The sequence below is a fragment of the Nelumbo nucifera genome, chromosome 6 (genome assembly GCF_055504915.1).
Source record: "Nelumbo nucifera cultivar China Antique chromosome 6, China Antique-T2T, whole genome shotgun sequence".
In the NCBI taxonomy this organism is placed as follows: Eukaryota; Viridiplantae; Streptophyta; class Magnoliopsida; order Proteales; family Nelumbonaceae; genus Nelumbo; species Nelumbo nucifera.
Window position 1 is genome coordinate 56,218,554 of NC_142654.1, and position 21,936 is coordinate 56,240,489.

Below are 21,936 nucleotides of genomic sequence, written 5' to 3' on the forward strand. Positions count from 1 at the left end.
TTCCCTGTTTTTACCTAGAATTTGCATAAGGACCCTCAGAGGTCATAACATTGAATTAACCAGAAAAAGGGTACAAATTAGTTAGTCTAAGGTCTAAGATACCTCTAAAATAATGCCCTTAAGGCATCCAAATACAAAGTTATCACACCCCCCAATATAACCATTGCTAGTCCCTTAGCAATGTAGCCTTGAAATTACACCGAGTAAAGAGATCATTCCCATTGAAGATCATCCCTGACAAAATTAGCCAAGTATCCTGATTCCAAAATTCTCAAACTTTGTATAGATCAGTATTAAGTTTAAGGAGTAAAACCGCCCTGCTTTGAACATTACAGAAATATGGCTTAAAAATCTTATAAACCCTTCAATTTGCAGATTGTCTCGATAAGCTGAGATTGATTTTTAAAATCAGGTGGTTATTCTTCTTATCATTTCTGATAGTGGATTTCTACCCCTAAACTTGAAATGCACACACATTTTTATTGCTACCTTCCACCATTTGACGCAAATCTCGACACTTGACTCAGGTGAAGAGACTTGGTTACTAAGTGTTTGGTAAGTGTCTTTGACATTCCCTTTCCCGTTTGATGTGAATCTCAACACTTAACTTAGGTGAAGAGACTCGGTTACTAAGTCTTGGATGTCCATTGACCTTTTATTCTCTCTCTTTTTTTTACTATGTGTAAAATTCAGCACTGTTCGAGGTAGTCCACTATCTCTATTAATTTGAAGAATTTTTCATCTGATTTCTCAATCTTTCTCTTCTTATCTTCACAAGGGCAAACTTGGGAGTATTTTCAATTTCTAAACAGTTTCAACAACATTCAAACAAGACCAATTTAACTCCTGTCACTTGCTACCAATCTCTACAAAATTCAATATTCTTTTATCAGTTTCCTCAACTTTTTCTATTTGGGAATCTCTTTTAATGAAAAAAAAAATTAATTTTTTTAGTGAAAATTTTAGTTCTGCATTTCTAAAGGCTTAGCTCGTATTATTGTTGTTATTATTTTTCCTTTCCTTACCCTCCAACTTAAATTCCATTGTCCCCAATGGCATGAATAGAATGATGGAAAAGGGACTTGGGCCAAAGGGAACAATCAAGAGGTAAGGATGCAACAGGGGTTCAGAATTTTCCAACTGAATTCTGAAACTTATTCAAAAGAAAAGGCAAACTCTAACAAGACAACTAAAACAAAACTTCATTGGGTTGCCTCCCAACCAGCACTAAGTTTAACGTCTTCATCCAGATGCAATTAGATTACTCAGACTAAAGTTCTCAATTCCTTTACTCTCTAACACTCCTTTTATGTATGGTTTAAGCCTAATAACTTTGTAGTTTGATGCCTTAAGGAAATTATTTCAAGGGTATTTTAAGCCTTAGAATAGTCAAAATGTCACTTTTTCCTAGTTAAATTCAATATTATGACCTCTGAGGGTCTCTATGCAAATCTTGGGGAAAACTAAGGAAGTTTCAAGGCTGAAATGTAATTTTTGGGAAACTGGTGTGAATTCTAATTGAGAGAGGGGGTGTTTTTGTGAAAAACTGAGCACAAGTGGGTGCCTCCTATCTGCTAAACCCAGAATGATGCCCCTCCTACTGCATTAGCATATTTCCCTCTCCCTAGAAAACCCTAGGGCACCTCTCCACTCATTCTTTTCATCTCTAGCAAATTCTAGCCGCCCCTAACTGCTAAATCCTCACCTTCTCTCGCTTCCTAACATCTAATCTCCACCCTCCATTCTAGGCACCCTCTTTGGAGTGTATTCTAACCCTAGGGCGCCACCTAACTTCTAATCCTTACCATTCAACCTTTACCCACTAGATCTCAGCCCTCTATTTCACTCTATATCTCATCCATTCACCCTAAGGTGCCACTCACTCCTTTTAATCTCAACCTTTCAGCCCTAGGCACCTAAATCTCCCCCATCCAATTCTGGGCGCTCAAATCTCATCCCTACATAATATTGGTGCCCTCTCCTTTTCTTCTCAGCTTTAGGATCACCTCAGAACAATCCTAACCCTCCATTCTAAACCCTAGGGTGCCCATATTTCTGCAGAAAAAAACCCAGCTGCTGCCCCCCTCTTTCTCTCTTATCCTAGTTTTATCCACCCTTCTCTATAAAAAGGACACAAGGAGTCCTGAGAATAGGTTGATTCTGCCGCTAGGTAAGACGGAAGGCTGTTCTTGAGAAGTTCAAGGGTAGAGGAAGAGAATAACGCCCAGGCGAAATGCAAGAATGCCCAGGCTGTTCGCATCTTCGGATTACTTAATCTGAATAGATACGGAATAGCTCAGGGTCTTCCCAAAAATAATATTTGAGTTATGAGAAGAATCTGTCATTCTCATTCTTGGACCACCCCTCAGGCATTTTACCCACCGCTAAATAGTTGACAATATGAGCAAACCACGGGGGTGTACTATGGGGAACAACCAAGAGGTGTTCATTTGGAAAGAAATAGTTATGCATAGGCTCGCTTTTTTGAATTTGAATTATGGACAGATGATCAACTACTACATTTTCATAGCCCTTTTTATCCCAAATCTCAAGGTCAAATTCTTGTAAAAGAAGGATCCATCTGATGAGCCTAGGTTTGGCCTCTTTCTTAAACAACAAATGTCTTAAGGCCGAGTGATCAGAATATACAACTTTTGGTGCCCAATAAGTATAGACAAAACTTTTCTAGAGCAAGTACTACAGCTAACAATTCTTTCTCGGTAGTGGAGTAATTCAACTGGGCCTCAAATAGGGTGCGCTAGCATAATATACTACCACCCTTTGTCCCAAAACTGCTCCAATGGCGTAGTCAGAGGCATCACATATTATTTCAAAGGGCAATGATCAGTTGGGAGGTTGAAGAATTAGGGCTTTGGTTAGTGCCACCAAGTGTTGGGGTGGCCTGTCTCAGCCACCAGGGTAAGACCCGAGGCACATGCAGTATGGGATTACTTGAATCCTTGAACCGGACCAGATTTCCAGTGTTGCCCTGGACCTTGGAGACAGATGGGCAAAATTGGAAAGTTACACCTGACCCCTAGACTCGATTATGACATTTCACTAGGTGTCGGATCGGGCTGTCTTTGATATTCCAATCAGTGAGATCCTTAGATGGGGATCAAAACCTGGGTATGTTGGGACAGTCTGAGAATTCATCTGAGTGGGTGATCATAGTGATAGGATCAGCCCCTTTGTTGGACAAAGGGCAATGATCGGGAATGCACTCTCCCTAATGGAAACCAAACTGCCGGCAGTTGATTTCAATCGTTGGAATTTTGTTTTGCAAAATTAATATATATATATATATATATATATATATATATGTACGGTTTCAAATTGTTTGCAAATGGTTTTAATTCCCGGGATCCATGTGAGTGGAGAGTGCGGCACTGTTCCTTGCAGCCGAGGGAGAGGTCCTCTCTTGTCGGGCAGTGCTTGATCATTAAGGGCTGAGAGGTTAAGTGTAAGACCATTTAGGATAGTACCTGATGGGCTAATCTTGCACCTACCCACAGTCCCTGGGTTTTTATAAGATGGTTTGGCCCAGGGACCACTTAATGTAGGTGTTGGGCCCATAGGGTCCATATGATGGGCTCAGGGGTTTACTGAGTCTTTCAGTGAATTCGGCTGGGCCTTGTATTAAAGGCTGGGCCGAACCCATGTGACTGGTGTGTAGATCAATGCTTGGGTCCCACGCCATACAAAGATGCCAAACTGGGCAGCAGATTGGAAACTAGTTAAACACTGAATAATGGGCCAAAAGCCCTTTTCGAGCTGGGCTGATATGATCACCCATCTATGGGGCGAATCTGAGATTAATGTTAGTAAAAGGATTGGGCCTTTAACCTTATCCACTCCAGGAGACCAAATTCAGATTAGATTTGAATCTGGTAACCTCCTGATAAGATCAGGAGTAAACTAACTTAATCTGTAGATAGGATTAAGATAATCCCCTATCCAAATACAGATTTGGATTGGGATAACTCCTGATTAGGAGGTTTCTTAATCAAGAAGATATTATGGTCACACCATCCGGCAAGGCACCGCGGCGCCGTCATAGGCAGCAGCACACACAGCAGGCCGCACAGCAGTGGGCACCGCCTGGCAACACTGCACAGCAGCATGCACCGTCGATAGTGCGCAGCACGCACCGCCAGGCAGCAGCGCGCACCACACGCACCGCATGGCAGCACGCACCCGGCACCGCACGACAGCGGCACCACGGCGCGCAGCACGCACTGCCAGGTAGCAGCGCGCACCGCACGCACTGCACGCCAGCACGCACCGCGCACACACCCGGTACCGCACGGTAGCAGCACCATGAGGCGCGCGTACGCTCTGCGCGCACGCATCACGCGGCAACCAGCACCAGCAGTAGAGCGGGGCCCACATGACAGCTCATAGGGGTGGGCCCATCCTTATCTGGACACATCAAGCCAACTCGCCGCCAGCTTACCTTATCCTTATCTTATCCCTTATCCCTTAGCTTTATCTTAATCTTATCTTTATCTTTATCTTAAGTAAGAGTGAGTTACCATTAGGAGTAGGTAATTAGGAGTTTGAGTTCAAATTGGAGTTTGAGTTTAATTAGGAATTTCCTTCTGTAAGCTCCTATTTAAAGAGCCACGAATTGAAATAAAGCATTCAGTTTTCCAGCCAAGAAAAGAGTGAGGAGAGTTTGGGTGGTCTCTTGGACAAATCACCCCAAGGGAGAGTTCGGGTGGTCTCTTGGACAAATCACCCACTAGATAGGCAAAATAGGGTCTGTGCGTAAGACCAAAGGCAAGAAGACCAAAGGCAAGGGAAGATCAGGGGTTCCTGCCGTGGAACGACCCGTGACGCGATCCTACACTCGGGTCCATAACATCTTGGTATCAGAGCCAAACGTCATGGGCGATATGGAGAAGTTGTCTTCCAAGGTCCACGAACTGGAACACCAACTTGCAGAAACCAGCATGGAGGTTCGTGAAGTCAGGGAAGACATCCAGGAGATGCGATGCCTGCTGGAAGCATTCCTCTCCAATAAAGAAATGAGCCCGGAGGGAATCGCCAACACAAATAGAAGCCGTCCGGACTGGGCAGAGGCATGCAGCGAACAACAGATCGCTGCCCCTACAGCTGTAGTTAATTCCAAGGATCAGCGCACGGAGGATGAAACTGTAAAGTCTCCTCTTTTGGCCAGGGACGATGACACGAACATTATAGTAGAACCTGCTGAATGCGCTCCTTTGACGAAGGCAGGTGGGCTTGGCAATGTTGCTGGGGCTTTACCGAAGGCCTTGGCTCAGCGTGGACATAAAGTTATGGTTGCGGCACCACCGTATGGTAACTATACAGAAATCCAAGAAACAGGAGTGCGCAAGAGATGTAAGGTGGAGGGGCAGGATATAGAGGTAATCTTCTTCCAAGCTTATATTGATGACATAGATTTTGTGTTAATGGACAGTCCTATGTTTTGTAATATTGAGGAAAGAATATATGGGGAAGGCCGAGAGGATATTTTAAAACGCATGGTCCTCTTCGGTAAGGCCGCTCTGGAGGTCCTCTACTGTAAGCATACCCGGTACAGCATTCTTATGATCCACAATAGAGCACAACGGGGTCGTGGTCTAGTACGTGATTTCTATTATGTGGATCTTCCACAAAACTACTTCCAACTATATGACCCGGGAGGTAGGGAACACCACAATATCCTTGCGGCTGGCCTGAGTGCAGCCGATCGTGTAGTCACGGTAAGCCATGGTTACGCCGGGGAGCTGGAAACTAAAGAAGGTGGCTGGGGTCTGCATCAAATAATCCAGCTTTATGCACTGAGCTACGGGGCAGTCCCTATTGTTCATACTGTTGGTGGACTGAGAGACAGTGTGCAGCCGTTTGAACCATTCGCAGAGTCCCAAGCCATGTATCTAGAACACGAGCTTGAGGACAAGTTCGTAGTCCGGGAGGGGTGTAATGTTATGGTCACACCATCCGGCAAGGCACCGCGGCGCCGTCATAGGCAGCAGCACACACAGCAGGCCGCACAGCAGTGGGCACCGCCTGGCAACACTGCACAGTAGCATGCACCGTCGATAGTGCGCAGCACGCACCGCCAGGCAGCAGCGCGCACCACACGCACCGCATGGCAGCACGCACCATGCACACGCCCGGCACCACACGGTAGCGGCACCACGGCGCGCAGCACGCACCGCCAGGTAGCAGCGCGCACCGCACGCACTGCACGCCAGCACGCACCGCGCACACACCCGGTACCGCACGGTAGCAGCACCCTGAGGCGCGCGCACCGCAGCGGCACCCTGAGGCGCGCGTATGCTCTGCGCGCACGCATCGCGCGGCAACCAGCAGCAGCAGTAGAGCAGGGCCCACACGACAGCTCATAGGGGTGGGCCCATCCTTATCTGGACACATCAAGCCATCTCGCCGCTAGCTTACCTTATCCTTATCTTATCCCTTATCCCTTAGCTTTATCTTAATCTTATCTTTATCTTTATCTTAAGTAAGAGTGAGTTACCATTAGGAGTAGGTAATTAGGAGTTTGAGTTCAAATTGGAGTTTGAGTTTAATTAGGAATTTCCTTCTGTAAGCTCCTATTTAAAGAGTCACGAATTGAAATAAAGCATTCAGTTTTCCAGCCAAGAAAAGAGTGAGGAGAGTTTGGGTGGTCTCTTGGACAAATCACCCCAAGGGAGAGTTCGGGTGGTCTCTTGGACAAATCACCCACTAGATAGGCAAAATAGGGTCTGTGCGTAAGACCAAAGGCAAGGGAAGATCAGGGGTTCCTGCCGTGGAACGACCCATGACGCGATCCTACGCTCGGGCCCATAACAGAAGAAAAGAGGAGAAAAACAAGAGGAAATACATCATAATTCAAACTAGGGTTTTGGTGAGAAGAAATCTCCCTGCGAATTGAGATCAGATCTCATTCATACTCCAGAGAGAGAAGAAAAGCAGTTCAGCCTTTTTCGCCCTTGGAGTTCTCCTCCTGCCGCCGCCATCTACCTTTGCAAGATTCGATCTTTGCAGAAATAGGAAGTCAAGAAATCTATTCTTGACATCAGTCTTGCAAGAAAGACTGAAAAAGACTCAGTGTTTAGTGCTTCCAGAGGGTTCTTGCGAAGGATCCAGTGTGTAGGACGCACCCTGCTGGTTCTGTTCCATCCACAGCTGTGTCATATTCAGCAGGAACGGATCTTGGTGCATTCTTTGGGCGTGAACACCAACTTTGGGAGATACTGCTTCTCCGGATCAGGTATATTCCTCCCATTTATCTTTTGGTTCAGATCTGGTTTCATTATGGTTCAAGTAGGATCCTTGAATATTGTATTCTAAATCTAGGGAATATGATTCCCAGTTGGGAGAAGGTAGGAAATTTTTGAAATTCGCCCCACCCATTCCGCAACCTTTATGGCGTCCATCAGATGGATCCTACCATTCTTTCAGAGGTGACTCTTCTCCCAACTGAGTACCAAGTTTGTCTCGACACACCATTGAAGAACTTTTCATAAGTGTTCGAGATAGGTTTCAAAGGAATCCCCAAAAACAGAGAAATCATCCATAAATTTTTCTAGAAAGTCACCTACCATTTTCGAGAAAATTGCCATCATATACCTCTGAAAGGTTGTTGGTGCATTACATAATCCAAATGACATTCTTCGGAAGGCAAATGTGCCATATGGACAGGTGAAAGTAGTTTTCTCTTGGTATTCATGGTAAATGGCTACTTGGTTATACCTAGAATACCCATCTAAGAAGCAGAAATACTTTTGCTCTACAAGTTTTTCCAGAATCTAGTCAATAAAGGGCAGGGGGGAAGTGCTCTTTTTTCGTGACTGCATTGAGTTTCCTGAAGTTGATGCATACTCGCCATCCCGTGGTAAGCCGAGTGGGGATCACTTCACCTTGATCACTGGTGACCATGGTGAGTCCAACCTTCTTAGGCACCACTTGCGTAGGACTTACTCAACTACTATCTGAATTTGGGTAGAAAATACCTGCATCCAACCACTTGACTACTCTCATATTTGGGTTCAACCGCCTTTGCATTTCCCTACTCGGTTTGGCACCGTCCTCCATACAAATATGGTGCATACAAATGGATGGACTAATCTCTTTCAGGTCAGCCACCGACCAACCAATGGCACCCTTATACTCTTTTAATATATCAATCAATTTTTCTTGTATAGGGGTTAAAATCAGCTGCTATAATTACTGGTAGTGTTTGGTCGGGTCCTAGAAACACATACTTAAGGGAGTCCGGCAAGGGTCTTAATTCTAGTTGCAGAGGAGATTTAAGAGAAGGCACGAGTGGTTCACTCTTTAGCTCTGGGAGAGGTTCAACAGTAGGCCAAGATCATAATGGCTGAGGAGACTTTGTTAAAACATTAGATTCCTTCATCGGGTCATTCTCTTTGACCAGACCGGTTTCTCCGGGGTTTCTATTTACATTTATTGTACAAAAATTTTGTTCTGGGTAGGTAGAAGGACTTCCAGACTCATACCAGTCTTCAAACTTTTCTCCACTTTCAAGAGTCGAAATTTCTCCAGCATTTTCTAAGTGTTGGACATTAAAAGTCATAAGGTGTTGGGGAAGACCTAGGGGTTCATTTCTGGGGTCGACAACTGGCTAACTAAGCATTGCATCATTCTCCCACTGCAGGTTAGCTTCCATGAGTTAAATTACTTGGCTCTCTAATCTTAGGATTGACTATTGTTGAGCTAAGAGCAGCTATTGGAGCTGTAGAAACATATCATCAAGCGAATCGGTTTGATAGGACTGAGGGTAGGTTTGACATGGCTGAGCCGGTTGAGTCTTAGGGTAATCATTATACTCACAGTGAGTCTGGGTTTCAGACCATTGAGAGTGTACATTTGGCAGGGTGGTTTATTGGGCTTGGGTCCAATAAGCGAAGTTGGGTTGATTTTCCCACCCAGGGTTATATGGGCAAAAGAATGGGTTAGCACTAGGTTGGAAAAATCCATTAGCTGCATGTACTTGCTCTGGAATGACTGGTTGACATGGGCCCACAAGGGCACTGGCTAACATGATGGGTCGGGCTTGCATAGATGGAACATGTTGGGTATGGGCCAATTTGTTGATGAAATGCAAGGACTTGATCAAGTCTTTGGACCATCCCATTAATCTTATCCAGCTGTTGAGACACATGGTTGTAATCTATCAGTGGCTTAGGTTGGAAGTACACTACAAGAAAAACTGTTTATAGCCACGGTTTTTTCAGCAATGGACCAAAAACCATGGCTAAAAGGTTATAAATAGCAACGGAATATACCATCTGTGGCAATATTTCCGTTTTTTGTATTCAGCCTAGCCACAGTTTTCTGACCATGGCTTAAATAGAATTTATTCAGACGGTTTTTAACTTAACCGTTGCAATACATTTTAATTTTTCATTAAGAAACTATTAAACCGTGGCAACTTAATTGGCACGGGCTCGTTCCAAAACTTGCGCTCAATATTCTTGCTTCCGCCTCATCATGTTTTCAGCTCTCATCTTCTCTCTCTCTCAGAATCGAAGTTTTTCTCACTTTCTCTAGAAAAAGCATTCATCATCAACAACGTAGAAACTCCCAGGGTCATTTTGAGAGATTGACACCTCTCAGCTTCCACTACTTCAACCCTTTTGTCGGTGAATGGCTTATTGGTGGTCTGTCCACTAGGGTTTGTTCATCGAGACCAAGGCCAAGGTAGCAGCTATCAAACTTCTTCACTCTTCTTTTTCACCCATTAATTTGCATATCGATACTGAAAACATGACGATACACCCTAATTTGGGATTGGTTTGTGTGCTTTTCATTTATAAAGAATTTCCATTGGATACTGAAAACATGACGTAGAATTAACGCCTGGTTCTTAGGGAATGGAACTCCAATGGATTCTGAGTTCTTGAATTCTCTGATGGGTATTCCATACAGAGAAGATAATGCATTGGGGGTTCTAGAGAATGGAATAAGTGTGGAAGTCTGCTGTAGGACAAAACCAGAGATAGAACTGTTGCTCCCTATTTCCCTTCCCCTGGCTGAAGACATTAGTGTGGAGAATATAGGGGTCACCACTGAGGTTGCCGAGAAATTCGAAGTCAATCTGATCATGGGTCGATCCCTGAGATGATAAGTAGTAGGCCATGACCGTGCCGGCTGAGTTGCCGGGGACGAGCTTGAGCTGCATGTCTATCTTACCAAAGAGGTACTCGTGCTTGGATTGGAAGCCAGAGCCAGGGTCCTTGTCAAGGGACAGAGTGAGAAGCTCCCCATTGTTGAGTATCTTTGCTCGACCATTGCCCCATGTGATGTCGAAGTCTTGGTAAAAATTACTGGCCGAAACAATAGCTATAGCTAAAGAGCTCAAAACCAGAAAACTAAACAAAGATTTTAAGAAAAACCCATGAGAAGAAGAAAAGGAAGAAGAAGCCATAGGTAATTGTTGAGCGAAGATTAGAATAGTAGGACTGGAAAAATGAGGAAATGTGGTAATATCTTTAAAATCAGTAAATGTGGTAATATGGTAACTCTTAGAGATGCACTTGGATCTCACATTGCATGGGTTAAATCAATGGTAATATATAATGCATATAAAACTCTTACATTATTTAATTAATATATCTATTTATTGACATCAATCCTTATGTATTCATTTTTGTTGAACATGACAGACTGAAGTTTATGATCCAAAGCGATACGTGCATATAATCAGCTATTCAGACGCAACGAAGATAATTGTGTGAATTCTCCTTTCTTTTTTCTTGGTGATGAAAAAAAATTTATTATAAGTGTATATTGAACCAAGACTATAAGTTTGTAGTTTTATCATACAAGAACAGGTGAAATTAATTTTTTTTTTTTTTGTAATGGCTTTCCTCAAAAGCTCAAATAAGAAATAAGTTTTCAAACTGTTGCTAAAAGTTTCATATAGCAGTAGTTTTAAAAGCAGTTATATTTTGTGATGACCATTCTACAACAACGGTTTTTTATCCTAACCGTTGCTATAAAAATTTTATAGCAACCGTTAATGTAAAAAACTATGGCAATATAAAGAATAGTTAATACTTTTAGCAACGGTTTAGTTAAAACCGTTGCTATTTTTACTTATTCATCTATAGCTCATATTCTATGGCTACGGATAAAACCGTCGCTATAGTAATTTTTAGCAACGGTAGAAAATAAATCCGTTGCAACAATTTTTTTATTAGAAATGGTTAAAACCGTTGCTATACGTACATTTATAGCAACAATGTACAATATCTGTGGCTATTGGCTTTAGCCACGCCAACATCCGCCACTGACAAAATACCGTGGCTAAACCGTTGCTATATCTTTTCGCAACGGTTTTTGTATCTTTTTGCAACAGTTTTGTCCGTTGCTAAAGCCAATTTTTCCTGTAGTGGTAGTTTCTTAATCCACAAACTCTGGCCATTGAATTCATTTTATTTTGTTTTAATTTTTTTGATTAAGCACAAACAAGTAAAATACACGACCTAGGGGCTAAACTAAGGTTTCCTAAACTAGTGGTTCAACTAATGTGAATCCTCTTAGGTTCACATGGAATTACACCACTTCTTTTGGTTAGGCAAGTAAGAGGTGGGGATGTGGGAGGCTTCCCTTTCTCTCGCAAAGACCTAATTAACTACAAAACCCGCTTAGGCTTAGCCGATTAACCTCTTTCCTTAGACACGAACCGTCGGTTATGGAAAGTAATAATTATAAGCTTCCCTAAAATTCAGCACACTTTTGAACCAAATGTGTGGAGCCTCCTAAATGATCTTGTTATCCAAATTCTAAATTAAGGTTTAGGGTGAACCACGCGTAAAAGGGTGGTGGTTTTTTGGGCCAAGGAAGGGTGATGAAATCCCCACCTTATCTTATTTAAATTGGATTGCCCTTAAATTATTTAACGGAAAAACACAACTATTAATCCTAAAAATGAGATCGCACCTACTGAAATCAAAAATAAAAGACAACATAAATCACTATTCTTAAAACTAAAATCGCACCAAGCAAGAAAAATTAAAGACACAATAAAAATACTAGAATAATTAATTCTGAAACGAAAAATATAAAAAAAACTCGTGTAAATACAGAAATAAACATACAACTAACTGGATCTAAATACAAAACAAAAGAAAAAAAAATAATCCTAAAATATATATAGCCAAATCTATTAAGAAATAAAAATACAAACAAATAACCAAAGATTCGAAAATGCTAATCTACCAACATAAATTAGAAAATAAAAAAATCAGAAATAAGTTGGGACGACCACACCTGAATCGCTATCCAATATTTTTCTTTTCTTTTTTTTTGTGCACAGTTCGACAATGTTCTGGCACCCCGTCTTCGACGGCTACGTCTTGCAAAAACAAAGAAGAATTTTGAGAGTTTTATTTCCAAAGATCAGAAAACTAACGAAATAAAAAAAACTAATGTAAACGGATCCGAAACAAAGAAATAAAAATTTTTAATCCATTGATTCCCCGACAATGGCGCCAAAATCTTGGTGCACTCGGAATGCGTCATCAAACACCCGTGGCACCAATTTAGAGATTTGTAAATTTGTCCAATCCTCACGTAACCTTAAACAACATAGTATGTGGTGAGGAAGGGGTCGAACCCATAAGGAAGCAAGAATAAAAATTATTATTTTCATTCTGGACAAATAAAAGAAAAATAAATCTGGGATTTGCAGAAAATAAGAACATGAAATTTATTAACACTATAATTAAATGTTCTGAATTGAACAAGGCAATAATTAAAATTCAAAAATTAAAGAACATTGAAATCAACAAAAACAATGGTCCAAAATTCGGATCTAGTGGTGGTAGCTATCTGGGAAGAAGAAATACATGCTTTCTCCCTCCGTTCAGCCCTTTAACTCCTTGAGTCACCTTAGCCTTGAACCGGATGAATTAAGATCTACAAAACACACAAACAAACAGAAATTAAATTTAAAAGATTGCTAGAATAAAAATAACATAAAAGAAAATAAAGAAAATGAAAGGGATGGTTGATCAAATCCAGTGGCGATAGTTGTAGATGGCTTGGACTATTTACAGGAACCTCTCCTGAAAAGATCTAGGCATCCTTCCCATCAACAATTCTTGAACTCCTCAAGAAACCTTAGCCTTGTGAGCTGAGTGAATTGACCAACCCTTCTCTAAGGCCCTTGGGGTCCCTTTTGATAGAGAAGGGTGGACAAAACTGGGTTTAGAGTAAAAGAGAGGGGCGGCTAGTGGGTTTATGCAAAAAATGGGCGCCGCTAGGGTTTAGGAATGGAGGGTTAGGATTAAACTAGAGGGATCCTACAACTAGAGTGAAAAAGAGAGGGCGCCTATAAGTATGGAAGGATGAGATTTAAGATCGTAGGATTGAATGGTGGAGATTGGGAGTTAGGTGGCACCTTAGGGTTAGAATGCTAAAGGGATGGCACCCTAGAATGGAGGGTGGTGATTGCAAAGTGAAGATCTAAGGGTATGAGAGGTTGCTAAGTCTTGGATGGTTGAGATTAGATGTTAGGGAGGAGTAGAAGGTGAAGATTTAGCAGTTAGGGGTGGCTAGGGTTTGTTAGAGGTGAAAAGAATGAGTAGGGAGGTGCCTTAGGGTTTGTTATGGAGAGGGGAGTATGCTAATAGAATAGTGTTAGGCAGTTATGCCCTTAGCTCCAATTAGATTGAGGTACCTTTTGACATTTATTGTAAATGAATAAAGTACATAATTGATTCATGTCAACGTGGTGTGTTTTTGTGTAATACCCTTAAACTAGACACTTATAAGACTCGTGTTAGTTTAGAATTTTCACAGTCGTTCAATAGATCTAGGGAAATTTATCCTGCCAAGGCTGACACTGATGTACCGCCAAGTAGATTGGGGTGGCTTGTCTTAGTTGCCAGGGTGAGACATGAGGTACATGCAGTGTGGGTTTTCTTGAAGCCCTGAACTAAACCGAAATCCAGTATTACTTTGGACCTTGGAGATAGATGAGCAGAACTGGAATGTTACACCTGACCCCTAGACTCGGTTATGGTACTGCACCAGGTGTCGGATTGGGCTATCTTTGATATGCCAATCAGTGAGATCCTTAGAGGGGGTCAAAACCTGGGTATGTTGAGACAGTTCGAGAATTCATCTGAGTAGGTGATCATAGTGACAGGATCAGCCCCTTTGTCGGACAAAGTGAATGATCGGGGATGCATATGCACTCTCTCTGATGGAAACCTAAAAGTACCGGTAATTGATCTTAACCATTGAAATTTGTTGTAGCAAAATATATTTAGATATACATATATATATATATATTATGGTTTCAAAATGTTTGCAAAAGGTTTTAATTCCTGGGATCCATGTAAGTAGAGTGTGCAACACTGTTCCTTGCAGTTGAGTGAGAGGTCCTCTCTTGTCGAGCAGTGCTAGATCATTATGGGCTGAGAGGTTAAGGGTAAGACCATTGAGGGTAATACCTGATGGGCTAATCTTGCATCTGCCCACAATTCTTGGGTTTTCATAAGGTGGTTGGACCTAATGACCATTTAGTGTAAATGTTGGGCCCATTAAGAGCCCATGGTGATGGACTTAGGGGTTTACTGTCTCTTACAGTGATATCGGCCAGGCCTTGTAACAAAGGCTGGGCTGAACCCATGTGGCTGATGTGTAGATCAATGTTTGGGTCCCATGCCATACAAGGAGAGCCAACTGCCATCAGGTTAAGAGGTTGAGTGAGCACATAAACTTAATGGGCCTAAATCCCAATTCGAACTGGGTTAATTAAATTAAATAAATAAGGGCAGATCTAGGTTTGGATCAGCAGATATGGATAAGAGGATAAGTCTTATCCACTTAAAGAGTTCAGATCCAAATAAAGATTTGGATCAGAAAACTCCTAATTTGATTAGGATTAAGTTGATCTTAAACTACAGATAAGATAACGGATTATCCTTATCACTTAATGAGTCCATGTCCAAATAATGATTTGGATTAGGAAACTCCTAATCAGATTAGGAGGTTGTCTCTTTAAGGCTATAAATAAGAGAGCAGGGCGGACATGCAAAATATACAACTGACATTACAACAGTCTGCAGAGTTCTCCCCTGTTAGTGCCGCCCCTACCCAGTTCGATCTCCACTTGTGGAAGTGATCAAGAATTGTTATTGATATTGCTTCTTGGCAAAAGAGGCAATATGAAGTCGTGCTCACCATCCCTCTACCCCATTCTTGCTGAAGAATACGGTTCTTGCTGAAGAGTCATCCTGTTGATCCTGCTTTACCTCACACTGTGTTATCTTCAATGGAATTAGTTTTTGGATTTCTCTTTGGGCGTGAACACATTCATTGGGAGTTACTGCTACTCCGTATCAAGTATATCCCTCTCCTCCCTTTTGGTTTTAGATCTGGTTTGGTTTTGTTTAAGATTGATCATTGAAAATGCAGTTTTCTAAAATAAGGAATTCGATTCCCAGATGGGGAAAAGAGAATTTTTTGAAAATTTGCCCAACCTTCCTGCAGGGTTCGACCATCTATATGATGGATCTCTAATCTCCCTTCAAGTAGGAGGGGCACCTTCTTGGTTTAGTAGATAGGAGGCACCCTCCTGTGCTCAGTTTTTCACAGAAACACCCCTCTCTCATCTGGAATTCTCACCAGCTTCCCAAAATCTGTAAAAAACTCTGTAAGTTTCCTAGTTTTTACTCAGAATTTGCACATGGACCCTCAGAGGTCACAACATTGAATTTAACCAGAAAAGGGTATAGATTAGTCAGTCTAAGGTCTAAAATACCCCTGAAATGATGCCCTTAAGGCATCAAAATACATAGTTATCAGATCTTGTTCATAGATGGAAGTTCCAATGCCAAGGAAAGTGGAGCCGGTCTCATACTTCTCACCTCGGATAACAATGAGCTGGAATATGCATTGTAGTTTGGTTTCCCTGCTTCCAACAATGAAGCCGAGTACGAGGCCCTACTAGCTGAGCTCCAGCTTGCAAAAGACCTCTAAAGTAAGCACATTAAAGTCTTCAGCGACTCATAATTGGTTGTTAACTAGGTGAATAAAGAGTATGAGATCAGAGATTCATACATGGCCAGGTACTTAAACAAAGTCAGAGAACTAACCAGCCACTTTGACACTTTGCTCTGCTCCATGTCCCACAGGTTAAGAACACACAAGCCGACACCTTGTCAAAACTTGCCAGCTACTTAGGGTCGGCCCTTGGTTGCACAGTACATATTGAAAACTTGACACATCCTAGCATTGAAGAGAGGAAAGTATACCCCATCCAAGATGAGCTTTGCTGGATGGACCCCATTCTCACCTACTTACAACCTGAGCAACTACCATCTGACAAGAATATGGCAAGGAGAGTCTGATGATAGTTGGCATGGTACGTCATACTCGAGAGGGCAAGTTGTATAGAATATCCTTCACCCTATCCTATCTCAAATGCCTCCACCAAGATGAGGGTGAGTATGTGCTAGGAGAAATCCATAAAGGCATTTGCGGCAATCATCTGAGGGGTAGGGCCTTGGCATAGAAGGCATTCAAACAAGGATACTTTTGGCCAACCATCTAGATGGACGCTATTGAGTTGGTACAGAAGTGTGACTGATGCCAAAGGCATTCCATCATCCTCCATCAACCTGCAATGATTCTCTTGAACCTCAACAGCCATGGCCCTTTGCAAAATGGGGTATGGACCTCCTTGGACCCTTCCCCCTGGCCACAAGGAATTGGAGGTACCTTTTCGTGGCAGTGGACTACTTCATTAAGTGGGTCAAAACCGAGGCCTTAGTGACCATTATGGCTACGATGATCCAAAGCTTATTCTGTAAGAATATCATTTGCTAGTTTTGCATCCCATACATGCTCCTCACCAACAATGGCCGACAGTTTGACGATGCCAAGTTTAGAAAATGGTGTAGAAGCCTAGGGATAAGGCAGTAGTACACCTCGGTCGGCTACTGTCAAACTAACAGGCTAATCGAGGTCACCAATAAGAAAATCCTAGATGGATTGAAGGCAAGACTAGACAAAGCTAAAGGGATTTGGGTAGACGAACTATACAACATTCTCTGGGCATACCAAATGACACCTCGGACAGCCACGGGTGAAACCTCCTTTAACCTAGCATATGGGATAGAGGTTGTCATCCTATTAGAGATCGACCAGCCGATGCTTCGAACTGAGGCTTACCAGGAAGCTGAGACCAATGAAGAGTAAAGGAATAACCTTGACCTATTGGAAGGTGTCCGAGAAAAGCCCAAATTAGGGTTGTGGCATACCAACAAAGAGTTGCAAGATATTACAACTCCCGAGTCAATCAACATCGTTGCAGGAAAGGCGACCTCATCCTTAGAAAAGTCATGGTCCTTGAACCTGGTGTCAGAAAGCTTGGCCCAAACTAAGAAGGGCCCTACGAAAGCATAAAAGCAGTGGGACCCAACACCTTTCGACTGAAGCAAATGAGTGGAAGTCTGGCACCTGGAACTCTGAGAATCTCCAAATGTACTATCAATAGATTTGTAAATACCTTAGTAAAAAATTTTGAATGAAAAGTGCAAAGTTCCTTTCAACTTGGATTTCTCTTTGTGTAAACATTCTTGTCCCCTCTAGTTGCTAGGACTACTCGATTGCCCGACTACAACATATAACCTTCCTTAAGGTTATACTCCTAGACCAGACATTGGCCCCAAAGCATATAACCTTCCTTAAGGTTATACATTCGGACCGGACGTTGGCCCCAAAGCATACAACCTTCCTTAAGGTTGGACACTCGGACCAGATGTCGGCCCCCAAGGCATACGACACTTTGCGAGTCATATGCCTAGCTACTGTTTTACTTTCTATGACTAAGGCAAGAACTTCTTGGACCTCCAACTATTGATATGTTAGGCCACAACCCCAATCTTGGCCTCAAAAACCTTTAAAGAAGCAAGTCTTTGGAGGCCAATGAGATGACACCAGCCAATGAATTAATAAAAAACATGACGAACAACACACTAGGTAAACGACACTTCTCCACTAAGGCAATCACTCGTGACCTCGGCCACAAAGCCCTTGTGTGATGATGTGTTGAGCATGTTGTCGGCCTCGACCACGATCGGTTTCCATCTTTTTCACAAAGGCAAAGTGTTCCAAGACTAAGTAAAGAACACTTTTGAGTCATGGTGTTGGCATTGGCTTAAAGTATTCTAATTCGGAATGTCCTCACAAAAGACTAAGTAAAGAACACTTTTGAGGCATGTTTCTTTGAAAAGATGCCTCTTCAGGGGGGGAGGGTGGAGGCATCGACCCTAGCACAAAACAAAAAGAAAAGAAGAAAATAAAAACATCTTTGGCAAGAAACTCAAGTTGCATTCACTCAAGTGTCTTTACAAAAAAAAGGCCTCTTATGGGGGAGGCATTGGCCCCTTACAAAAGAAAAAAAAAGAAAAATATACAAGTATCAAGGGTACCTTGGCCCAAACAAAAGAAAACAAAGAAAAAAGTATATTGGCCCCCTCCAGTTTGAGCGGTGGCCTGGGCAATGGCGTTGGTAGCAGCGTCGACGACTAGACTATCGTCCGTCCTTAGTATATCTACTATTTGTCGAGTATTAGTGGCGAATGGATCCAGCTAGCCAATGTCAAAGCTTGGAAGGATCTTCGTCACCTAGTCCTTGCAATCCTCAAAGCCCTCCAAGAAAGCACAGGAGGCAAAGGAGGTCAAGTCCGTCTCATGTTCCTCCGAGGTCTTATATTTTTTAACCGCCTTTACAGCCGACTTTTCCAATTGCTGCTCCATCGATGTCAATGAGGACTTCAACTCCTTCATGAGCTCTTTGTTATTGTCCACCTCAACCTCGATCTTCTTGTGATGGTCATGCTCGTCACTCACCCGGCCTTCAGCTGCCTCCCAACCGAATTGTGCCTTGGTCATTTACTACTTTAGGCGCTCGATCTCCTCTTATGCCCACCAAAACTATTGAATCAACACATTGATCTTATCATAAAAGTTGACCAAGCAAGAGACTATTTGCACATAAAAAAGGAAAAATGTCAATCACATTCCGAAAAGAAGACCTCGGCGATGCAAGCATCTAGAAGAAGTGTGTGCATACCTCAACGGCCTTATCTATTAGTGTGTCCCAAACCGAGTCCACCAAATATTGTGTCCAAGACTGGCGGTCCCTGGGAGGACCATGCCAACCACTAGCTGATGGCTGACACCTAGAACCGACAAGGTGCCCCCCTCTCGGATGCTCCACGTTGGCCGAAAGGTCCGATGAGTAGTGAGCGTCTCATTGTCTCGGGAATCAGACAACCAAGGCTCCGCCTGATGCAACCTGCCCGAGGTCCCCTCGGGCCAAACACTAGAAATTACCTTATTGCCCTTGACTCCATATTTGACAGCAACACTAATAAAGTAGTTTGGGGGGGGGGGGGCCAAGGACCCCACCAATATACTTGGATCCGCCAGTTCAACTTGCTCTAGAAGATCTTAGCCTTGCAGAGAAGTTGGGACTTCAATCAGGAAACGAGACAACCAACTTTGTCTTTTGAAATTTGAATGTATTTTCATCATTCATGTGTGATGGGTCCTGGTCGGGGTGGCCACGAGCCGAGCTCTTCACGAGCAACTCGAGATCGGCTCAACTCGATTTCAACCGAGCTTCGAGCATAGCTTAAGCCCAATTTTTAGGCTCGATTAATAAACGAACCAAGCTCGAGCCTAATAGAGCTTGGCTCTTGAGGTTCGCAAGCCGAGCTCGAATATATCTATCTATCTATCTATCTATCTATCTATATATATATATAAAATAAAATTATAGAAAATAATATGTACAATAAAAATATTATAATTCTTCATTTTTTAACTATCAAATAAAAAATATTTTTATATATCATTTTTTATTTTTATAAAACATTTTTTCTCAAATCGAGCTCGAACCGAGCCGAACTCGAACTTATGAGTTTTTAACTCGAGTCGAGCTTGAACTTGAGCCTTGTACAGCCTTGGCAAGCCGAGCTCGAGCTTCGTACTATTCGGTTTGGCTGGGCTCGAATCCACTCCTACGTCATGGATTCTACCTTTTTTATTCTTTGCCAAAGACATTGTTTTGGTTATATGGGTGGGTGGGGATCTGTGAACAAAGACATTGTTTTGATTATATGGGTGGGTGGGGATCCGTGAAAACACACCATATAGTTGAACATTTGTGTTATTTTCTACCATCCTTAAATCTATACTACCTATAAAAGAGTGAATGCCCCTTCTTTCTGGAATTTTCATTGGATGTTTTTTATCGCCCTTGTCTAAACATACAATGAGCATAAAGAGGGCATATATGCCCTTTACTCTCATTTTAAAAATTGCCCACTTATAACTGTTCAGAAACTGTCCACTTATAATTATCTAGAAGCTGCTCACTTATAATTGTTCAGAAACTATCCATGAATTATAAATAGTTTTGTCTGAGAGATACTACCTTGCACGTACATGTTTACTAGTAAATATAGAAAGAATGAATACATTGACGAGGCGACTGCTGGGAGGAATGGAAAATTAAGTATCAACAAAATACGTTCCAATGCCCTACCAACACCGCACATCTCATAATGATGGGTCCCCCAGTTTCATGGTGACATGTGTAGTGTTAGATCGATTTGGTGGGGGTTGAAACCTGTTTTGTTGATGGACCCTAACTTGTTACGAGGTAAATTTGCACGAGCTCCCCACATCGCATTACAACTATGCATTGGGAACATCTGCCTATGATATGTATGGGAGATGTTGTGGGATGCGTGTGTGGGGCGTTCTTTATGGTGCGTCCATCGGAATAATACATGTAAAATTGTGAAGCTATATATGGTGAAAAACTCATAAATTCCAAAAACTTTTCCATTGAGATGAGAACATGTAATAAGAGGTAGCTACTTTGACTTTGGGAGGACAGTGCAGCAGTTGCATCAGCCTGCACCATTTGGGAGGGATTTTTGGTTTTCGAAGGTGGGCCCTATACAAACAGCCTTTAAACTATTTTCAGTGAAAAATCTAGAGAGCCCCAATTGGTTGTTAGTCGGTCACTTTTTGGGCTGTCTTTTCAGCCTCATAATTCATTGAGAGTGCCTCAAAGTATTGAACCAGTGAATGTTGAGCTCAAACCTCCCAAACAGCCACAAAGTAATTTATCTAAACTCTAAAGTACTTCAAAGCAGCTGAACAGATTTACCTTAACCTTTCCAAATGGGTCCTAAAGCAGTGAGAGCATGTTGAGCCCTCAAGGTAGAGATCAAGAATTAGGCAAAGAAGGCAGAGTCAACAAGTTGAATGTTTGGCATAGCATCAATGGCCCCAAATCCTCTGTTGACCAGCCAGTTAGAAAGGATGTTTCACCAATCGAATGATATTATGTCCAACTCATTCAGTAGTTAGTGGGTAAAGAAATAACCATTAATAGCATAAATACATGATATCTGAGGAGTTTTGAACAATCAAAACCCATCAAATGAATACCACTTAAATGAGTTGGTGGGCCAGTAAAAGATCCTCTCTTTATTGGTCAATAGAGGATTTAGAGTCGGCCCATGCCCATCTTTGTTTTTTCTTGGGCCTTTTACATGAGACAAGTATGTACAACGCCTTTGTTAGTATTTCTTTTAAGTTTTGGACATTTTGGCAAGTAGGAGGTTAAACACAGAGCAAAAGATTTTAGGGGTTTTTATTGATTTCTCCACCTCAATTTTTTTTTTTAGTTGGTACAATTGGAAACGGTGACAGGTAGGGGATTTTTTCACACTTCAAGGGGATACTGTAGCATAGGTGGTGGTTTGGGACAATACATTCAGAAAACCAATAAAATTTTATGAGAGAGAACAAACTATAAATTTCCCAAAATTTTAGGGGGTGTTCTCCAACCTGAATTGTGTTTCATGATGTCAGTTCAAAAAATAAAGCAAA

At 42.2% G+C, this 21,936-nt stretch overlaps 1 pseudogene; it reads right to left on the reverse strand.

The window, feature by feature from the left end:
- Positions 1 to 9,735: 9,735 nt before the first annotated feature.
- LOC104602085 (xyloglucan endotransglucosylase protein 1 pseudogene) lies at positions 9,736 to 18,163 on the reverse strand (annotated as a pseudogene).
- Positions 18,164 to 21,936: the final 3,773 nt, after the last annotated feature.